Source organism: Lipotes vexillifer, unplaced genomic scaffold, assembly GCF_000442215.2.
Source record: "Lipotes vexillifer unplaced genomic scaffold, Lipotes_vexillifer_v1.1 scaffold587, whole genome shotgun sequence".
Taxonomy (NCBI): domain Eukaryota; kingdom Metazoa; phylum Chordata; class Mammalia; order Artiodactyla; family Lipotidae; genus Lipotes; species Lipotes vexillifer.
Genome location: NW_006790779.1, coordinates 348,503 through 357,731, shown reverse-complemented (window position 1 = coordinate 357,731; position 9,229 = coordinate 348,503). Strand labels below are relative to the sequence as shown.

The window sequence follows — 9,229 nt, the reverse complement described above, 5'->3', positions numbered from 1 at the left end:
GGCGACCTATACGCAGAGGCGGGGCCAAATCCAAAGCTGAACCCCGGGAGCTGTGAGAACAAAGAAGAGAAAGGGAAATCTCTCCCAGCAGCCTCAGGAGCAGCGGATTAAAGCTCCACAATCAACTTGATGTACCCTGCATCTCTGGAATACATGAATAGACAACAAATCATCCCAAATTGAGGAGGTAGACTTTGAGAGCAAGATTTATGCTGTATAGCTTTGCTTCAACCATTTGTCCTAGGGTTCTAACTGTCCGTTTTTTTGTGTTTTTTTTGTGTGTTATTTTAATTTTTTTATCTCCTTTCTTTCTTAATAATTATTTTTTATTTTAATAATTTTATTATGTTTTATCTTACTTTATCTTCTTTCTTTCTTTCTTTCCTTCCTTCCCTCCTTCCTTCCTCCCTCCCTCCCTCCCTCCCTTCTCCCTTTCTTTCTTTCTTTCCTTCCTTCCTCCTTCCCTCTCTCTCTCTCTCTCTCTCTCTCTTTCTTTCTTTCTTTCTCTTCCATCTCAACACCAGCACGCAGCTTCACTCAAAGACCAGCAAGCTACAGTGCTGGACACCCTATGCCAAACAACCAGCAAGAAAGGAACACAACCCCACCCATTAGCAGAGAGGCTGCCTAAAATCATAATAAGTCCACAGACACACCAAAACATACCACCAGATGTGGAACTGCTCACGAGAAAGACAAGATCCAGCCTCATCCACCAGAACACAGGCACTAGTCCCCTCCACCAGGAAGCCTACACAACCCACTGAACAAACCTTAGCCACTGGGGATAGACACCAAAAACAACGGGAACTACGAACCTGCAGCCTGCGAAAAGGAGACCCCAAACACAGTAAGATAAGCAAAATGAGAAGACAAAAAAACACACAGCAGATGAAGGAGCAAGATAAAAACCCACCAGACCTAACAAATGAAGACGAAATAGGCAGTCTACGTGAAAAAGAATTCAAAATAATGATAGTAAAGATGATCCAAAATCTTGGAAATAGAATGGACGAAATGCAAGAAACATTTAACAAGGAACTAGAAGAACTAAAGATGAAACAAAGAACGATGAACAACACAATAAAGGAAATGAAAAATACTCTAGATGGGATCAATAGCAGAATAACTGAGGCAGAAGAACGGATAAGTGCCCTGGAAGATAAAATAGTGGAAATAACTACTGCAGAGCAGAATAAAGAAAAAAGAATGAAAAGAACGGAGGACAGTCTCAGAGACCTCTGGGACAACATTAAATGCACCAACATTCGAATTATAGGGGTTCCAGAAGAAGAAGAGAAAAAGAAAGGGACTGAGAGGATATTTGAAGAGATTATAGTTGAAAACTTCCCTAATATGGGCAAGGAAATAGTTAATCAAGTCCAGGAAGGACAGAGAGTCCCATACAGGATAAATCCAAGGAGAAATATGCCAAGACACATATTAATCAAACTGTCAAAAATTAAATACAAAGAAAACATATTAAAAGCAGCAAGGGAAAAACAACAAATAACACACAAGGGAATCCCCATAAGGTTAACAGCTGATCTTTCAGCAGAAACTCTGCAAGCCAGAAGGGACTGGCAGGACATATTTAAAGTGATGAAGGAGAAAAACCTGCAACCAAGATTACTCTACCCAGCAAGGATCTCATTCAGATTTGATGGAGAAATGAAAACCTTTACAGACAAGCAAAAGCTGAGAGAGTTCACCACCAAACCAGCTTTACAACTGCTAAAGGAACTTCTCTAGGCAAGAAGCACAAGACAAGGAAGAGACCTACAATAACGAACCCAAAACAATTAAGTAAATGGGAATAGGAACATACATATCAATAATTACCTTAAATGTAAATGGACTAAGTGCTCGCACCAAAAGACACAGATTGGCTGAATGGATACAAAAGCAAGACCCATATATTTTCTGTGTACAAGAGACCCACTTCAGACCTAGAGACACATACAGATTGAAAGTAAGGGGATGGAAAAAGATATTTCATGCAAATGGAAACCAAAAGAAAGCTGGAGTAGCAATTCTCATATCAGACAAAACAGACTTTAAAACAAAGACTATTACAGGAGACAAAGAAGGACACTACATAATGATCAAGAGGTCGATCCAAGAAGAAGATATAACAATTGTAAATATTTATGCACCCAACATAGGAGCACCTCAATACATAAGGCAAATACTAACAGCCATAAAAGGGGAAATTGACAGTAACACATTCATAGTAGGGGACTTTAACACCCCACTTTCACCAATGGACACATCATCCAAAATGAAAATAAATAAGGAAACACAAGCTTTAAATGATCCATTAAACAAGATGGACTTAACTGATATTTATAGGACATTCCATCCAAAAACAACAGAATACACATTTTTCTCAAGTGCTCTTGGAACATTCTCCAGGACAGATCATATCTTGGGTCACAAGTCAAGCCTTGGTAAATTTAAGAAAATTGAAATTGTTTCAAGTATCTTTTCTGACCACAATGCTATGAGACTAGATATCAATTACAGGAAAAGATCTGTAAAAAATACAAACACATGGAGGCTAAACAATACACTACTTAATAACAAAGTGATCACTGAAGAAATCAAAGAGGAAATCAAAAAATACCTAGAAATAAATGACAGTGGAGACACGACGACCCAAAATCTATGGGATGCAGCAAAAGCAGTTCTAAGAGGGAAGTTTATAGCAATACAAGCCCACCTTAAGAAGCAGGAAACATCTCGAATAAACAACCTAACCTTGCACCTCAAGCAATTAGAGAAAGAAGAACAAAAAAACCCCAGAGTTAGCAGAAGGAAAGAAATCATAAAAATCAGATCAGAAATAAATGAAAAAGAAATGAAGGAAACAATAGCAAAGATCAATAAAACTAAAAGCTGGTTCTTTGAGAAGATAAACAAAATTGATAAACCATTAGCCAGACTCATCAAGAAAAAAAGGGAGAAGACTCAAATCAATAGAATCAGAAATGAAAAAGGAGAAGTAACAACTGACACTGCAGAAATACAAAAAATCATGAGGGATTACTACAAGCAACTCTATGCCAATAAAATGGACAATCTGGAAGAAATGGACAAATTCTTAGAAATGCACAAACTGCCAAGACTGAATCAGGAAGAAATAGAAAATATGAACAGACCAATCACAAACACTGAAATTGAAACTGTGATTAAAAATCTTCCAACAAACAAAAGCCCAGGACCAGATGGCTTCACAGGCGAATTCTATCAAACATTTAGAGAAGAGCTAACACCTATTCTTCTCAAACTCTTCCAAAATATAGCAGAGGGAGGAACACTCCCAAACTCATTCTACGAGGCCACCATCACCTTGATACCAAAACCAGACAAGGATGTCACAAAGAAAGAAAACTACAGGCCAATATCACTGATGAACATAGATGCAAAAATCCTCAACAAAATACTAGCAAACAGAATCCAACAGCACATTAAAAGGATCATACACCATGATCAAGTGGGGTTTATTCCAGGAATGCAAGGATTCTTCAATATACGCAAATCTATCAATGTGATTAACCATATTAACAAATTGAAGGAGAAAAACCATATGATCATCTCAATAGATGCAGAGAAAGCTTTTGACAAAATTCAACACCCATTTATGATAAAAACCCTGCAGAAAGTAGGTGTAGAGGGAACTTTCCTCAATATAATAAAGGCCGTATATGACAAGCCCACAGCCAACATCATCCTCAATGGCGAAAAACTGAAAGCATTTCCACTAAGGTCAGGAACAAGACAAGGTTGCCCACTCTCACCACTCTTATTCAACATAGTTTTGGAAGTTTTAGCCACAGCAATCAGAGAAGAAAAGGAAATAAAAGGAATCCAAATCGGAAAAGAAGAAGTAAAGCTGTCACTGTTTGCAGATGACATGATACTATACATAGAGAATCCTAAAGATGCTACCAGAAAACTACTAGAGCTAATCAATGAATTTGGTAAAGTAGCAGGATACAAAATTAATGCACAGAAATCTCTGGCATTCCTATATACTAACGATGAAAAATCTGAAAGTGAAATCAAGAAAACACTCCCATTTACCATTGCAACAAAAAGAATAAAATATCTAGGAATAAACCTACCTAAGGAGACAAAAGACCTGTATGCAGAAAAATGGAAACACAAAAGACCCCAAATAGCCAAAGCAATCTTGAAAATGAAAAATGGAGCTGGAGGAATCAGGCTCCCTGACTTCAGACTATACTACAAAGCTACAGTAATCAAGGCAGTATGGTACTGGCACAAAAATAGAAAGATAGATTAATGGAACAGGATAGAAAGCCCAGACATAAACCCATGCACATATGGTCACCTTATCTTTGTTAAAGGAGGCAGGAATGTACAGTGGAGAAAGGACAGCCTCTTCAATAAGTGGTGCTGGGAAAACTGGACAGGTACATGTAAAAGTATGAGATTAGATCACTCCCTAACACCATACACAATAATAAGCTCAAAATGGATTAAAGACTTAAATGTAAGGCCGGAAACTATGAAACTGTTAGAGGAAAACATAGGCAGAACACTCTATGACATAAATCACAGCAAGATCCTTTTTGACCCACCTCCTAGAGAAATGGAAATAAAAACAAAAATAAACAAATGGGACCTAATGAAACTTCAAAGCTTTTGCACAGCAAAGGAAACCATAAACAAGACGAAAAGACAACCTTCAGAATGGGAGAAAATATTTGCAAATGAAGCAACTGACAAAGGATTAATCTCCAAAATTTATAAGCAGCTCATGCAGCTCAATAACAAAAAAACAAACAACCCAATCCAAAAATGGGCCGAAGACCTAAATAGACATTTCTCCAAAGAAGATATACAGACTGCCAACGAACACATGAAAGAATGCTCAACTTCATTAATTAGAGAAATGCAAATCGAAACTACAATGAGATATCATCTCCCACCAGTCAGAATGGCCATCATCAAAAGATCTAGAAATAATAAGTGCTGGAGAGGGTGTGGAGAAAAGGGAACCCTCTTGCACTGTTGGTGGCAATGTAAATTGATACAGCCACTGTGGAGAACAGTATGGAGGTTCCTTAAAAAACTACAAATAGAACTACCATATGACCCAGCAATCCCACTACTGGGCATACACCCTGAGAAAACCGTAATTCAAAAAGAGTCATGTCCAAAATGTTCATTGCAGCTCTATTTACAATAGCCCGGAGATGGAAACAACCTAAGTGTCCATCATGGGATGAATGGATAAAGAAGATGTGGCACATATATACAATGGAATATTACTCAGCCATAAAAAGAAATGGAATTGAGCTATTTGTAATGAGGTGGATAGACCTAGAGTCTGTCATACAGAGTGAAGTAAGTCAGAAAGAGAAAGGCAAATACCGTATGCTAACACATATATATGGAATTTAAGAAAAAAAATGTCATGAAGAACCTAGGGGTAAGACAGGAATAAAGACACAGACCTACTAGAGAATGGACTTGTGGATATGGGGAGGGGTAAGGGTAAGCTGTGACAAAGTGAGAGAGAGGCATGGATATATATACACTACCAAATGTAAAATAGATAGGTAGTGGGAAGCAGCCGCATAGCACAGGGAGATCAGCTGGGTGCTTTGTGACCGCCTGGAGGGGTGGGATAGGGAGGGTGGGAGGGAGGGAGACGCAAGAGGGAAGAGATATGGGAACACATGTATATGTATAACTGATTCACTTTGTTGTAAAGCAGAAACTAGCACGCCATTGTGAAGCAATTATACTCCAATAAAGATGTAAAAAAAGAAAAAAACAACAGACCTGCTTACATTTTCCCTCTACCTTGAAGCTCTGGCAGATTGCCTCAGAGCTTTTTCCCCCAGCTGCACGTATGAGCTCTTGTGGTCTACACAGATCATTTTTTGGGCCTTTATCATTAATGCCTAAGTATAAGTAGATTTTTTTGGCCTTAGTTTTTCTCTCCATTCAGGTGGCAAACTTCCTAAAGTGGGCAAGGATCCTGACTTTTAAAATCACCCCCACCTTCTACTATGTGCCTTATTTGTTGTGTATACAGAACAGAAACTAGTTTTTTGATTGATTGCAAGAAGGGATTAAAAATACCCTGAACATTTTACACAAACGTTCATATTGTCTGAGTCTAGCTTGAACCCTGCTTAAACTGAAGTGTTAGGTGTTTATTCATACCCCATATGTATAGTGCTACTCAAAGAGTAGCCTGCAGACGCCTGGTGGGGCATGATCTGTTGGCTAGCAGTCCTTGCCCAGATAAGGAGTTGCATCACAATATAAATAGACTATGTCACTAAGCACACTGTAGAGTTCAGCTGACTTTTTTTTTGTTTTTTATTTTTATTTTTATAAGAATAATCTTTTATTTCATCATTGAGAAATATTTTCTATTTTGCAAGGTAATTTATAATGAGGCCAAGTTTCTAGATCCAAAGAGGTTATTTTCCTAAGGATGTATTTCAGGAAATACCAGAGGATTGCTTGCTTTCATTTACTGTAGTTGAAAACATATTTTTAATAAAATGGAGTAAAAAACAACCCCCCCAAAAAATATGTAACACGTGATTCCTTATCTTGAGCCAGAAATATCTTGATCTGATTTGGTAAAGGCTAGGAGGGAGAATTAGATAGCAGAAGGATACAGAACTATATATGCTTTATATACATTACTTAAAATGCTACTCAAGTGTGAGGTTATAATTGTAACAATGTGTTACAGGGACTTCCCTGGTGGTCCAGTGGTTAAGACTCCTTAGTCGGGGAACTAAGATCCCACATGCCCTGTGGTGTGGCATGGCCAAATAAATTAAATAAAATAAATCTTCTCTAATAAGTTAACTATAATTAAAAAATAATGTGTTACAATGATAGTCCTTAATGATTTTAGCATATTGGGAAAACCAATAAAACTGAAAAATTCTGTTCTGAAAATCTTGATTTTGGAAATTTTGGGTTCTTTTTCTTTTTTAAACACTGATAGAATACTTTATTGTTATTATTTGGCTTAGCAAATTGGGAAAGATTTGTTAAATGATAACACAACGTTGGCAAGGTGGTGGAAAGGCAGGCCCTCATATCCTGGATATGGCTTGCTTGCTTGCTTTTTTTTTTTTCCTTGGGAAATTTTGGGTTCTTGATTTAAGAACTGCAGTGTTAGTTCAAAAAAAAAAAAAAACTGTCATCAGTTTATAGAGCAAAAAGAATGCAGTATGATAAGATCTATAAATGGAATTCCCAAAGCAAACCCTTGCAATGTATTAAAAACAAACAAAAATTGTCCCGAATATAAATCATATAATTAATAAAGCAAATGCAAATGCAGAGCAGTATAAAGAAGAATATTTAAATCCCCTCTCCCCATAACCCCCATCAATTTAACTACTGTTAACATTTTGATGTCTTTCCTTCCAGTCTTTTTAAACACACAAATTTGGATCACGTTGTGCACCACTTTTTTTTTTTCCGGTATGCGGGCCTCTCACAGTTGTGGCCTCTCCCGTTGCGGAGCACAGGCTCCGGACGCGCAGGCTCAGCAGCCATGGCTCACGGGCCCAGCCGCTCCGCGGCGTGTGGGATCTTCCAGGACCGGGGCACGAACCTGTGTCCCCTGCATCGGCAGGCGGACTCCCAATCACTGCGCCACCAGGGAAGCCCTGTGCCCCACTTTTTAAAAAAGGGAGCAGTAGATCATGAACAGTTTTTCATGTTACTAAAAATTATTTGAAAGTCTGAACTTAATAATGCCGTAACATTCCATTTTATGAGTGAAAAGTCCTTGTAATTTTAATTCTAGATGAGCCTACACATGAGAGAAATATAGCAAATACCTAAAACTTGAAAAGTTTTGCTGGTAGAGGGAAATCTATTATTACTACTATTTTTTGCTTCCGTGTGCAGACTTGGATGGGATTTGTTATGGAAAATATATGTAATGCCAGTAAACACTTAACTGGCTATTTCAAAATATCTTCCCAGGCAAGTAAGACCAACGGGACTTGGAAATACGATTTTAGAAGTGCAACACTAGCTTTTTTAAAAACAAAAATCTAAAGATAACTTTCAGTAGGAAAGAACTGCACATGTTTAAGGAGGCGAAAGAGTTTTTCTCATTTATCACTCCCACTCCATCCTAAGGCATAACAACATGCAGTTTAACACTGGGGATTCATAATTGTGAAGCACTACTTTTTTTCACTGAACCTGGGCAAGGAGCATTCTGTAACTGTACCACAAAAGCCAAATACACATCTTCAGAATGCCAAATGGTCAGTAGGAAAAGCAAGTTGCTTAAAAGCGAGTAAGGGGGCTTCCCTGGTGGCGCGGTGGTTGGGAGTTCGCCTGCCGATGCAGGGGACGCGGGTTTGTGCCCTGGTCCCGGAGGATCCCACGTGCCGCGGAGCAGCTGGGGCCATGAGCCGTGGCCGCTGAGCCTGCGCGTCCGGAGCCTGTGCTCCGCAGCGGGAGAGGCCACAACGGTGAGAGGCCCGCGTACCGCAAAAAAAAAAAAAAAAGCGAATAAGGGACAGTCTTTATCCTTTGGCCCCTAGCCACTTTTTTGGGGCTAATCTTAACATCCAGATGCAGCAGGCCACAACTTTCTCAGTATCTACTTAGTCTGATGTGTCCTTCCTGAAAGTGGCCATTAGTTGTGTACACTGGACAGAAATGCAAATAATCAAAAGCTAAATTGGCAGGACACAAATTTGTCACGAGGTTTATCATCAACCCAAATGCATTACTTCTAACCTCCCTTTTCCCATTTCCGTACAAAAAGCCTCCAAAGTACACCCTGTAACAAGTTCCTCATTTCTGAGAAACACAGAGGATACCCATTAACTACACAGGTCTTTGGGAAGGTGGCTTTTAATAGTCTTCTTTATAAGATGCAACAACAATCAAAGAAAAAAGAAAAATGAAACGTTTGCCCTCTTGAGCATTTTGTTTAGCCACTTTTCTGTTTAATCAAACTGTCTGTGAATCATTATTCAACTTATCAATGCATTCTTCCCCGAAATCGCAGAACAGACGCGACATGCTGCAGGCTCTTTGCGATGTTTGAGGAAGTGTTTCAGTTTGCACAACACCCTCGTCGCCTGCAAGCCCAGGACCAGTGCCATCCTCTTTTCCTCATCTGTGGCTTCTGGGGTAACCACTACTTCTTCCAAAATCTGATCAGTGGAACCCTCCCTTTCTTCCCACC

General features: G+C 38.9%; 1 protein-coding gene across 1 annotated transcript in view; it reads right to left on the bottom strand.

Moving 5' to 3' along the window:
- The window catches only part of PRDX4 (peroxiredoxin 4), a 25,679-nt gene that overhangs the window by 15,926 nt on the left and 524 nt on the right, over positions 1–9,229 (bottom strand). The gene's annotated exons all lie outside the window — the stretch shown is intronic.